The 14,777-nt window shown below is 34.0% G+C and overlaps 1 pseudogene; it reads right to left on the reverse strand.

Annotated features, from left to right (window-relative positions):
* Nucleotides 1-2,655: 2,655 nt before the first annotated feature.
* LOC123230017 lies at nt 2,656-5,609 on the reverse strand (annotated as a pseudogene).
* Between the last annotated feature and the right edge of the window lie 9,168 nt (nt 5,610-14,777).

Consider the following 14,777-nt stretch of genomic DNA (forward strand, 5'->3'; position numbering starts at 1 on the left):
CAAAAATGGTTCTTGAATGGTTGTTGGATAGATCATCTTACATGTGCTAATGTTTTTGGTGCAAGCCTTTGAGATTTAAAGATGCTAAAAGTCCACTTGAATACCTGCTGCTTAAAAAATATTTGTGAAAATTGCATGTTTATGAACCAAATAGGTTGGACGTAAGGCTGGATTCAAACCGAACCGAGCTCGAGCTCGCTTGAGCTAGAGCTCGACTCGACTTAATAATAATATAACTCGAGCTCGAGCTCGGGCTTGTCGAGCTCGTTATGCTTGAGCTCGAACTAGGCTCGAGTTCAGCTCAGCTCATTTTGAATTCGAATATTCGTTATTAAAACTATGTCGTTTTAATACATATTGGTCAAAACGACGTCGTTTTGTATCAAAAATTTTAATTTACAAATTTTGACAATTAAGCTCGAGCTCGAAAACATTGGCTCAAACTGGCTTAGGGTTGGCTCGTTTTGAGCTCGTTCAAGTCGAGCTCTCGAATCCAACCCTAGTTGGACGATAAACAAAGATTTAGCTAGGAAATCCACCTTCTAAGGGCATTGATAAGCTGTTGTGAGATTTCTCATTGGATTGCCACACACACTTTTGAATGTAATATGCTTAGTTTATGAGTCTAGATTGGAATTCTTGCTAAAAATTAGGCCACAAGTCGTCTTAAGAAAAAGCCTATAAATTCCTTATTGTGGCCACTGATTTTAATTTTTAAAAGATTCTTTTGCCACTGCTGCAAATAAGTTTTGAAATAAAGTTTCACGTTTGATAAGGAAAAACATTCCAACTAGGGAGAATCATACGTCAACCAATAAATTTGTATGTCTGAATATGACTGAAGATATGCCATACTTCAAAGGAAAAAATAGACATAAGTTTGTTATGCATAGGAAATAGAAATTTAGAAATTATTGGAATTGTGATAAGTTTATTAACATACGTCTGTCGAGGTATTGAAAGATACAAGAGGGGGGGAATAAGATTGATATGAGAACTATTTGAGGGGTTAGATACCTAAGGGAGAGAATGGATCTCCCAGGTATTGAATAAATTAAACTTGAGATAAGTTCAAGAACATTATGGACAACTGGGTATTATAGGGAATTGATATCCAAATAAAATAAGAGATAATTTGATACCTATTAGACATAGATAGATTAGATTTAAGGTAATGTCAAAAGAGTTCCAAGAAATTAGGTATCGATAGGGGTCGAATATCCTATTGAGATATGAGATTATTTGATATTTGTTAGGTTATATGCCTTAGAGCCAATTGCAATTAACATTTGTAACTACAGTTTTATATTATTTATTAATAAAAAGATTTATTATTATTCAATTCATATGTATCTCAATTATATAATTGTATGAATAATATGCTCTTAGGATAATAAAAATGTGATGAGGGGATTTAGATGATTGATCGTGGAAACCTTATACACATATGAAAAGGCTATTCTAGAAATGTTTATAATCCCGACATTACTATAATCAATGGTACTTGTAATAATGATAAGATCATCATAGTGTTGAGTGACTCTACCAAAAGGTGGTGATAGTTCCTATAAGTTGAAGCTGTTTGTAGACAACTTTGTACAACACATGGGTGCATGTTGTAGACATGTTTATCAAATTGACTTGACCAAAGGATATTCATATGGATGGTTACTCTAGTATCTATGAAATAAATACCTCTAAACACCATAGGTGCATGTGATCCTTTGAATTAAGTTTGCTAGACCATCTCATGTAAGAATTTGTATGGTTTGATGGTATCCAACATGCTACCACAACTAGGGTAATCATAAAGGTAGTGATTAGGGGTGGATTTGAGCCGAGTCGAGCTCGAACACAGACAAACTCGGTTTCAGCTCGATTACTATTCATTCTAGCCGAGCTTAACGAAAATGCAGCTCGTATTCGAGCTCGTTGGCTCGCGAGCCTTTAACGAGCTCGGGTCGTAATGCTTAACAAGCTGAAATTCGTGAGCCTTTTTAACGAGCCGAGAGATCGAGCTAGGATCGAAAATCTTAACGAGCCGAGCTTCGAATGAGCTTACGAGCCAAGCTTTCGAAAGAGCTTACGAGCCGAGCTTTTGAGCCAAGCTTAACGAGCTTGTTCGCAAGATCACAGTTTCAAAATTTAAAAATATTATTTTCGTTTAAACATTGTTTAATACATTTTCATTGTTTGTAAATCAATCTATTTACATATTTTGAGAGAGAAGAGAAAACAGTGAAATGTATTTATTGAAAGATAAACCCAAATGGAGAAGCAATGTAAAAACGCAAATGGCTTCCTCTGCTTTTGATTTTCCTTTTTTTCTTTTTTTTTGTGTAAGTCCTTGACACAAATTTAAATCCAAATAAAAAAATTGTATTTGTTTTTTTCTATTTTAGGGAATCAAGGGGTAAGGAGACGCATCCCTAGGTAATTTTTTTTTTTTAGTTTTAACTTATTACTAAGTAATATATTGTCATTGATAGTTGTGTCAGAGCATGCTCAGATAACAATCTTGTTAAGAGCTGCGAATGCCATAACAATATGCTTCTGCCTGAGTAGAAAGACTTGCCATCTTTCATATGATGCAATTACCTACATTGAGTAGAAAGAATTAATTTTTCAACTTATGTTTGCTCATCTATAAGGCTAATAGAACCAAGTTAATTATATTGACATAAATCACAACTTGTATCAATTCTCCAAGATCAACAAAAAATTTTTCATGTATTAATTGAGTCAATGAAGGAGCACCAGTCACTAAGAAACTTAAAAAACCAAAGTTTGATGGATTTGAAGTCCAACTTTATTAGGAATATGAGAACGAATAGTTAATATAAAACCAACGATGACAGGGCAGCATAAAGAGCTTTCTCCTGTTCATGCAGAAATGTTCAATTAATTTGCTTTTGAAGAAACAGGATTCCGCCCAAACTGGAGGATTATTGGTTTGCCTTTGAAAACGTATCCATTCACTAGATTCTGCAAGAGAACATTAGGATCATAGCTCAAAAGTTAGATTCTGTAACAAATCATTTACAACATTCAAAGAATAAGTCATAGTTCATCAATCAGCACAAAAGTTGTATAATAGACTATTTGAGCAAGACTTCATGCCATGTATGCCATATGGCCAAGCAAACATTTATAGGGATTAAAAATTGGATATGAAATTGCATCATGTGAAAAACATACCAAAGCATGATGGGCAAGTTCAACTGATGAAATGTCACAAAGGCTTGGCCCCTCATTCTTCCCTCCTGCAATTGATGTAGTGTTAGACACTTTAGTCTGCTCTTCTAACTTGTCTCCGGACCAATATAAAACTGGCCTGGAGACTTTCTAGCTCAGCATGATCATAAAGTTTTTTAAAAAAATAGAAAGATATGGTACAACAAATTAACATGATTAGCAAATCAAATACACATCTACACCTGATAACAGTCCAGTTATATTGTTGCTCTATAAATAAACTTAAACTTTTGGATGACGTTCACAGTTCCCCCTCAATACAGCAACAAGAAATCACTATGGCAACCTAGATCCTTATGTAATTTCTAAATGAATATTTTTCAATGCAATTTCCATAAATGCATTTATACATGAAACTTATATATGAGTACATACACAATACAACTCACCTGCATTAGCTTTACACTAAGACCAGACATAGCTGCATCAATGGTTCCAAATAGTGACCCTACAGCACAATGAAAGCAATAAATTAATAAGCCCAAAAAACCTTTGCTATAACAATAAAAAATAAAGTACAGAAGCATAGAGTTCAAGCACCAAAGGGATTTAACACTGAACATTTCAAGGGGATATGATCATAATGTAATTGTACAAATTATATTTGTTACAAAGCTCGCATCACTAAAAGAAGGCTACCATTAGGACACAGTAAGCATCAATATTTGTGCACTCACCAAATATAAAGTAAAAGTCATCAGAAACAACATCTTTTGCCAAGTTCTTTATGTATAACATGGATGCAAGATTCCCAGCAGTGTAGTTCTGCAAAGTTCAAATGTCTAATTATTCTATGGCTATAAATTATGCATGTTAATTGAATCTCAGATTTGTGGATTGCATCAGATGTACAATAATTGATCTTCAGATCTATTAACAAACAATGTAAATAGTCGTAGGGTCAAGGAAAAGTCCTGCCAGACTACAAAAGAAAGACCATGAAAGCCTCTTTCATATTTATTTATTTTTTAAATATCACAGGTATGCATCACTCATGCTAATAATCTTTGAAGCATCAAATAACAGATCTAAACGAATGAGATCATAATTGATTGACAAGTTAATTTGTTTGTAATCACTGCATATTCAATTGGTTTCACCACTTACTTATATAAAATTCTGATACCTTGAACATTGGAAGTGATAAAAGTTCCTCTAGAGGCAACTTCCCCCTCTCCACCTCTTCTGGGGTCACAAAAGGTCTATTGTCAGAATCCACTTCGATGGGCTCCTCCAATTCCTCAGTAATGCTATCATCTCTATGTTGACTCTAAATTACTTTGGGGGCAATTTTGATCTATGAAAGAAAAAGAAAGAACTATAAAGTAGTCCGACAGAGGAAAATTCATCGCACAATAAATTATATAGGATAAGAACAAACCTGTAATACAGGGTTCTTTTTTATCACTAGGATCTCTTTTGGCATTAAGGTAGCTGGTTTCACTCCAACAGCCTCATGAGCCACTTCCTTATCAATTGCAGGGCTAACAATAAATTCTCGCCTGGTACGCTTTCTTCCAGATTTTGCTGTTTTTACATCCCCCAATGAATCACATTTTTCCTATGAAATTGTATTCATAAAACACTAAGTATCAATCAAATTTAGGAACTTGTGTGAAGATGGCTCATGAGGCTGTTGAATTAAAACCCTGATCTATTGACAAGATATGACAAACAACATGCATGACAACTTGCAAACCCATCACTAGTACTTTTCAAATAACAGAAAACAAAATGTTGATCTGCTTCCTCACTAAAAATGTCCAAAATCAGAAGGAATGACATTTTATAAAATTGTGCGATATTTAGCAGCTAGAGGTTACCTCATATGAGGACTCCATTTCTGACTCACTGCTTAACAGATCTACTACAAGAGCAGGTGGTGGTGGTTGTGGTGCTGGTAGTGCAGGTACTAAAGGCGGAAGCGGTGGTGTGGGCAGAGCCATACGAAATGAAGCTGGAATGTTCATTTTGTTCATCAAGTGCAACACCTACAAAAGAAAAGAAAAGCCAAATGGATGAGTATGAAGTCCACATCAAATAATAACCACATGACATTAAGAAAGAAAATTTGGGGGAGTAACCTGAGTATAGAAGCTAGGAACAGCAATAAGGGCATTTACAATATTGGTCAGGATATTTCCATCTGGGGGAGGATATGCATATCTGCAACAGAATCAGGTTATATAACTAGAGGTATATAAATCAAAGCTACCCATGCCATGCCAAGATTAATCTAAGTGACAACTATGTCCACCAAAACGAAAAACTCACTGATAACATGTAACTGGATAGCACATTTATGCAGGCAAATAATTTGAGATATCTACAATCACATTTAAGAAAGAAGAATCTTCAAGGCTAGACTATTCTCACCTATTTACCCAATCATAATTTATCTGGCAAGATAATCTCAGCAATCTCGTTTTCAACTTCAATCTTCAAGAAATTAAAAATTAATGAAAGCTATTAATCATACTGCCAACAGTTAAATGAAAAATCAATTTAAAGATCATATAGTTGTGATAAGTTATTGACTACCTCATCTTGTTTCTTCATATTATAATGTGTTCTCATCCAATCAGCTCTACACATAAGCATGTTGACTGTTTCTGGTGATAAAGTTGACCTGTACGTGTCAATCACTCTACTACCCGTACTAAATGCGCTCTCCGAAGCCACTGTTGTAATAGGAATTGCTAAGATATCGACTGCCATTTGTGAAAGCACATTATATTTATATTGATTGTCTCTCCACCAGTGAAGCACATTAAAGTCGCCTGAGTTGACATCATTAGGTATCTCAACACAATGTTCATCCAAATAAATTTCTAACTCAAACTTCTTAGTTTCCCCTGAGTATGTTTTCTCCTTATGATCCTTCAAACGCATCCAACTATATCCAGGACCATAATGTCTAGTTTCTGAATATCGAGAGCTTGATGATTTACCTACAAATTAAATGTTAGAATTTATGATATGTTATAAAATTTCATTTAATGACAATGATCTAATGTACCTGATGTACTTGATGGTGCTTGTTGGGTCTTTGGCTGATGTTGTGGATGTACAAATACGGTTGATGAATTTCCTGATGACAACATGTCAACGTATTCTTCGTATAATTTTTCTAACGCCCTTTTGACATTTTCTATCTCCACAGGGGCATTTTCTTCACCATATAAAGTGGGAAATGCCAAAGTAATCATAAGAAACTTTATCCTGAAATCATCACAAGCAAACTAATTAGTCAAAAACATGTTCTTCATATACATATATATTATAATATACCCAATCAATTGTAAATTAATTACCTGGGATCCATGATGCTAGCAATCGCCAGAAGGAAATTCACCTCACCCCAATATTTGTCAAATTTTTCTGACATTGCTCGCACCATCATTGATATAGAATAATCTTCATCAAATTCTCGCTCTTTCAGGACCTCTTTTATCCTAAACACTTCTTGAAAATATCTATTCACAATTGTATACTGCGACCCAGAAATTAATTTTGTTATATCATCAAATATTTCCAAAAAGTCATAGACGACCTCTAATCTCTCTCACTCTTCCCTTGTCGGACAATATATATAGCTTGACTTAATAAACATAAACCGAAGAAAGACCTCTCTAAACTGCAGTGTTGTCATTAGCATTTTGTATGTACTATTCCATCGTGTAGTACAATCCAAAACTAGCTTCCTCTATTTTATTCCACACTGCATAGCAATTTTCGCAAAATTTTTTTGCCTTGCCTCACTAGCTTTCACAAACTTCACACTTTCCGAATATTGTCTATGATGGGTTTAATCATGGCCACCCCATCCTGAACTAACAAATTTACAATATGGGCAGTGCACCTAACATGGAAAAGTTTTCCATCACACAACAAAGGTCTCTGCATTTGAAAATCTTCCTTCAATCTTCTAACACAACTATCATTTGCAGTAGCATTGTCTACTGTGACAGTTTCCACCTACAAACAAAATTAATGAATATTAATGAAATGATATGCGATAAAATTATATGTGTTTTGATAAACAATTTGCAAATTTGATTTTACCTTATGTTCAATCCCCCAACCCTTTAGATAGTAAAAAATTGCTGCTACAATGTCTATTCCTCTCCTAGGTGGAGGTAGGTGCACAAAATTTATAATTTGTTTATTTAAGGACCACGACTGGTCCACCCAATGTGTCGTGAGTACCATATACTCAATATTTTGATGATCTAAATTCCAAAGATCAGTAGTAATACTAATCCTTCTAGTCTCCTCAAAAGTCTTCTTCAATCTCTCACGTTCTGCTTGATAAACCCTAAAGCAATCAGTTTTTACTTGTTTTCTTCCAACTTTTTCATAAAGAGGTTATAGAACGTGACAAAAATTAATGAAGTCGGGGTGCTCGACAAAATTAAACGGCAATTCAGATATCATAACCATGTGGGCTAAGGCCTCTCAAACCTGAAACACCAACACCATAATCATTGCATTAGTTAATACAATTAATTTCATAACAATTTTATAGTAATAATATACGTTAATAATTGAACTCAAACTGACCTTGGGATGCTCATAACTAGTATTTGTTTTCACCACAATTGGAGTAGGTACCCCCTAAGGTTGAACGCTCAAAACCCAAAATAGTTTGTCCCCCTACGACTAAGTCTTTTCCTATTGCTTTCTTCCTTTCAGCACATTGACCCATATGTTGTGTCAAATGGGAAGTAGCCTTGGTCTTTTGCAATTTCAGCTTTTTTTGGCAATACTTGCAAACCGCATATGTAGCATCGCCAACAGTAACAAACATATCTTCTGGATAACACTCCCAAACAGCTGATGTTTTTCTCCTCTTAGTAGATGGAATAACAGGAGGTGGTGCTTCCATTTGGCTTTCAAGACGTTCAGTTGCTTCAGCTTCTTCACTTGAAGCTGAGACATCAAAATCTCCTATTGCAGCCAAATCAATATCCACATCATCAATAGGTGCTTCAATTTGCACCGATTTTCTCTTAGCGGATGCACATACAGAAGGAGTCATCGTGCTTGTAGTAGATGCTTGCGATGAAGCTTGACTTGCTCCAGATGGTTCTACTCTTCTTGACGTCATATTCTACATCACAATCACATGCCAACGGTTAGATACAATTTAAATAAAAATTTAAAAGCACAACCCAGTTAGATACATGAACATAATTCCAATAATAGCACAAGCTAAAAGAAATAATCATAATTCCAGTTTAAGCAGTGAACACTTTAATTCTTCCTAGGATACAGAACATAGAGAACAAAGATATATTACTAGTTTAAAAGAGACAAAGGATTAGAACAATTCAGTATTAAATCAATTCTCACACAAATTAAATTGATCAATCCTATAGTTTCACGAATCATATCACTACACAGTATTGAGACAGGAGGTTAACCAAATTAAGAGAGATAGAGCATGCAAGTAGCCTTTTTATTTTTTGAAACAGTATCCAGAATCATACTTCATCAAATTAGTCAAATTTGGCATGCAACAATAAGTAATCAAACAACAAAAAAAACTGGAAGCAAACACAATCGATTTAACATGCATAAAAGAAAACAAACAAAAGTGATACAACTTCAAAAAAAATTACAGCCTGCATTTAACCTCCACAGACAGTGAAATGATTAGATTTCTCTTCAAACACAAAGACTTTAGAATATAGACCTAAACAAAGTACACTAACTTACAGTGGATCTTTAATGATGCATGACGCAGCATAACAACCACAACAAATTTGAACATGTAGCAAACAAGATTGCAACAATAAAATATCTTCAACACAAACAAATTTGATAGTATTTTCAGTTTCATCGTCACTTCAATAATAAAAATATCTTCAACACCACCAGAGTTGACCAATTTTTTGGCCCCTTTAATTCTTTGACCATAGACACCACAATAATCATCTACATCCAACCCCAACAGCATAGTTTCAATAATAAAATTTTATATTAAAAATTAAAAAATTAAAAACCCCCAATTCAGAAACCCTAATTCCAAATTAGGGTTCAATCAATTTAAGGCAAAAATTAAAAAATTGAAAATGAGAAAATGGAAAAACATAAACCTGAAATATATTTGTGTCGTCCACCTCACTGTCGTTGTCAAACTTCTCACCGTAGAACTCCCGATCGCTGGAATCTTCTGTTGGCATGTCAGAAGACTTGAACAAAAATGCTTGAGAAACCTTTGTCTGGAACTGGAACTGGAGCTTCGAGTTTGGAAGAGGAGAGTTTTTACGTGACTAACTGGAAAAATAAACGAGGTGACAAACAAGGGAAGGGAATGAACTTCTTATTTAACCAAAAACGACATCGTTTTTGGTTAAATATGAATCGGCTCACGAGCCATAACAAGCTACGGCTCGCGATCCATAACGAGCCAGTGGCTCGCGATCCATAACGAGCTACGGCTCACGAGCCATAGCGAGTTGCTCACTTCCAGCTCATATTCAGGCTTGAGCTCAGTTACTTCGAAACTTGAAGCTTGAGCTCAGGTTTGAGCTAGTTAATACCTGGCTTGTTTCAGGCTCGTTCGAGCTGAGCTCGATTTTGAGCTCTAGCTGACTCGACTCGAATCCAACCCTAGTAGTGATTAGCCACATCGTGAGATACATGAAGGCTATGTTTGATTAATAAATGATTTGTCACTTTTGAGTACATGAGAAGATATCTCATATGAGAATATTGAAAGGCATCCATGCCCGTTTTAATATGTGGCTATAGTGGGTTTAGGTCGTAGCTTGATCCATATTGGTTATTAATGTGTATTAGTTCATACCCAAGAGTAACTAAGATAGAAACAATTTTATATCTTAACCTAGAGAGATATTGATTGATGAAAGGATTGAATTGCATGTAACCATGATATTGTAAAGGCTCAAAAGATGTTTGTTTACACTTTATTGACCAGGTGGCCATGATGCCTTACTAGAGGCCAATCTTAGTTTTGGTCTAAATTTGACCTAAATCTTGGTCCTATCAACTTAATAGAGAACTTATAGATCACATACACTTAAAAGTCAATTTAAACTTGAAAGCAAAGGTTACTTGTATTGGGGGTTACCACTCTAGAGCCAATCCCTATGACAATATAAGTTCATTAATAAAGGTCATATCTATAATTTCCTATGACATTTATTTGTTCGTAAAGCATATTAATTGTTAGGGTAGGTGTCTTAGAGCTAATCAAATTTGGTGCTTATAGATGTAATTTTATATTAATCGACAATATAAAATGATTTATTGTTATTCAATTCATATATTGTTTATTTATATAATCATACAAATAACATACCTTTAAAATGGTAAAACTGTGACAAAAAGATCAGATGACTGATCATAAGAATCCTATGTATACATAAAGTAGCTATTCTAGAAACGTCTGTAATATCGACATTGCAATGAATAAAGACATATGCAAGATGATGAGGTTATCATAATGTTAAGCGATCCTACTAAAAGTAGTAATAGTTCTCACGCATCGAATCTGTTGTAGGCAACTTGGAATAACGTATGAGTGCACATTGTAGACCTGTTCTTTGTACTAACCTAACTAAAGGATATCCATTGGATGATTGCTCTAATGTTTATGGAATAAAATCCTATGAATATTGCGGGTGTATGTGATCCTTTAACTTGAGGTCGTTAGACCGCCTCGTGTAAGGATCAGTATGGTTTTGACACTCTCCAATGTGCCATTGTAATTAGGGTAACTATAAAGATAGTAATTGACTATATTGTGAGATACATGGAGGCTATGGTTAATTGATAAATGATTTGTCACTCTTGAGCATTTGATAAGTTATCTCACATGAGAATACTGAATAACATCTATGAGTGTTTAAATCAATAGCCATAGTGGGATAAAGTTGTAGCCTAATATGAGCTAGTCATTAATGTGTATCAGCTCATACCAAGAAACCATTGAGATAGACACATTTCTATGTTCAGTCTTGAGAAAAATTTATTAATGAAAAAATTGAATTGCATGTAACTGTGATGCTGTAAAAGCTTAAGAGATGTCCACTAACATTTTGTCATCCAAGTAGCCATGATACTTTGTTAGAGACCAATATTGGTCTGTGTTTGAATTCACTCCAAATTTAGACATTGTCAGCTCGATAAAAAGCTTATGGGTCATATGCATAAAAGAGTTGAATCGAATTCAAAAGAATAAATCGTTTGTTCACAATCCTGGTGTTCAAGGTTGAGAGAGATACTACAAATGGACTGGGTTTACCCAATAGGTTGAGAGGACTCAATTTAACCATGCCTTGACCAAGTGCACAACCATGCACTTAATATGCTACCGTGCACTTGGTAGGGAGGTGTCGACCATGCAAATGTATCATACCAATCAAAGCCATGTAAAAAAACCATACCAGTCGACATACACATTGGTGTCGATCATACAAGTTTTTTGGCCATATAGACTGGCACATACATATGGTGCCAATTGTGCAAGCTTTTGGCTATGCCGGTTGACACGCACAAGTGATGTGGGTTGGAACACAAGTATGTTAGCAATGTAAATGGCTTGATGAATGCTAACTAGGCAATCTTTCATGCCAACCATGTATCTGTGTGTTGAGGTTGTCATGCACGCTTGAAATTCTAGTCGTGCTTGAACACCTGCATATATATATATATATATATATATATATATATATATATATATATATATATATATATATATATATATATATATATATATATATATATATATATATATATATATATGTATGTATGTATGTATGTATGTATGTATATATATATAAGAAATGCTTTATCGCGCAAATAGAATAAGAATATATAAAGTGAAAATCTAGCCACCATTTTCTTTATTTCTCTTTTTCCCATGAACACTGTGAGTCTAGTCAAGAGCCTTAGCAACCTATTCGCTTAGATTTTCTCTTTCATGTTTGTGTTTCACATGCATACCAAAGTGTTACCTTTTAAAGGTTGGATAATGTACTTTCTTTAGTTGCATGAAGATTGAAAAAGCCATCAACGTATATGTAAATCTAAAATAACTTATGAGTATTTTGCGCGTTCATGAATTTTATGTTTAAAATAGATATCCTGATTAGGGTTTTTAGGATTATTTTAGTTTTTAAATTTTAAATTCTACTATGTTGCCAGTTATTGATGTCCTGAAAACCTTACATCAGTATATGCTTAGACAAATGCCTTAAGAAAGGTAAATTATGACATGGGGATCAATGCTCAACACCTGATTGTGAGAACTCTATGTACACAATAGGTGGTTGTTCTTAAAATGTTCATAACTCTGATATTACCATGACCAAGGATATGAGTAATAATGATAGAGTTATCATAGTGTTGAATGACCTTATTGAAAGATGATGACAATTCTCACGTGTCAAAATTGTTCATTGATAACTTGGTGTAACACATATGTGTACGTAGTAGATGTGTTCACTAGATTAACCTACCAAGAGGATTTCATATGGATGGTTGCTCCGTTATCTACAAAAATATCCTCTTAGTGAATAAAGGTACATGTGATCTTTAGACTTAAGGTCACCAAACTATCTTGTATAAGGATCGATATGGTTTTATACTAGCCTAATGTAGTATAATCAAAAGATTGCCAAAAAAGTGGTGATTGACCATGTCGAGATTTGTACAAAGGTTATGGTGGATCAATAAAAGATTTTTTCACTCTAGAGCACAAAAGTCGATATCTTAGTTAGTGTTTACTAACAGATGTCATTGATCAATTAAATCTATGACCATAATGAGGTTGAGTTATTGTTTTATTCAATATTATCTGATTATTAATAGAAGTCAATCTATATAATTCAAGAAGTGTTGAGGGAGACATTTAATCTATAACTAAGCCTTGAGGAGATATTATATGATAAAAAGACCGAATTTTATGAGTAACCATATCACTAACAGGTTAAATAAAGTTACATGCTGACCTCTACTAATCTGGTGGCAATGATGCTTTGTTAGAGGCTAATTTTGGTTTGTGTTTAGATGGATGTCAAGTCAAGAGCCTAACACAAATCCAGTTATTATCGACTTAGTGGAAAACCCATGGATCACACACAAAAGAAGTTTATGAACTCTAGAGACATGAGGATTGTCCAAGTTAGATTCACTCCAGATTCTAGATAGAGAATTTAGAGCCTTGGAAAGTCTTATAGACCTAAAGTATGTTTTATTATACTTTAGGAACTTAGGGTAATAATCCTAAGTTTCTAGGGTGTAATTGGTAGGATTGAGTTAGATTAACTTAAATCAATATCACTTAATTTGAAATTCAAATTTGGATGATGATGAGATTTTATCCTATTATCACTATGGTAATAATCCTATGGGTAACATGGTTTTCAACATTATTATCTCATTTCTACCTAAACCTTACACTAAGTTCGTTATGGACTTTCTAAAGGATAACAAAGGAGAATTCACAGTAGGACTATTAAGGATAGTAGTGTGTGCTACATACACATAAGACTGGCCAAATAGGTTGAAACCAGTTTGAAAAGGAGAAAGAAAAAAGTAAGGCTAAAGCTAAGTTGAATTATGAATCTTAGCCAGTATTTCAAGATATACTAAACACCTATGATGGTGTGGTTAGCAAATGTAAGGTAATTTGCTTTCGATATCGTAAGCCTGGTTACTGGAGCAAACACTACAGAACCTTATCTGCTAACAAAAGAAGGAAGATCGAGTCTTCAATTTCAAGCATGATTAAGAATTGAACCTTTTTTGAAATGTCATGTAATTTAAATGGGATTTAAAATTCTCACATTTGATTGTTGTGTAAGAACCATGGCATAATGGATGCTTGCAAAGATAAAAGGTGGACTTATAAGTTGGAAATGCAACATGTGTACACCACATTAGCTATAGTTGTAGGATCAATGTATTCACTCTTGTCTACAAGCTAGATGAAAAACAAATAAACAAGTTTTAATATTTTTTAGAAATAAAACTTTTATAAGAATTATAACTATGATTGTTTCAATAATTCTCAATCGTATAAATTAATTAGATCATTATTTAGATGTATGAAAGACTTAGTCATAACTAGTATTTTGAGTTGTTTGATTTTTGTCAAATAATGAATACTAGCTATGTCTGTCAAGACAGAGATAACTATTTCGATCTCTTTCTAACCTTAATAAGAGTATTACTCAATTATTGAACTTCTTCTTAATGAGATTAATAAGCAATGATGCATCAAATGACATGAAAGACTTAGTCATGATCAGTAATTTGAGTTGCTTAATTTTTTTCAAATAATGAATACCATGTATGTCTATCAAGACAAAGATGACTATATCGATCTCTTACTAACATTAGTAATGTAGGGATTTCAAGGTACCAATAACTGGTGGTGCAACAAAGTTAAAAATTTTAAAACAAAGAATCCCAAAAACCTAACCAAGATACATGTTTTAGAATATATATTCATGAATCATGTAAAACACTCATAGGGTGTTTTAGGT

The sequence above is a fragment of the Mangifera indica genome, chromosome 11, assembly GCF_011075055.1.
Source record: "Mangifera indica cultivar Alphonso chromosome 11, CATAS_Mindica_2.1, whole genome shotgun sequence".
In the NCBI taxonomy this organism is placed as follows: domain Eukaryota; kingdom Viridiplantae; phylum Streptophyta; class Magnoliopsida; order Sapindales; family Anacardiaceae; genus Mangifera; species Mangifera indica.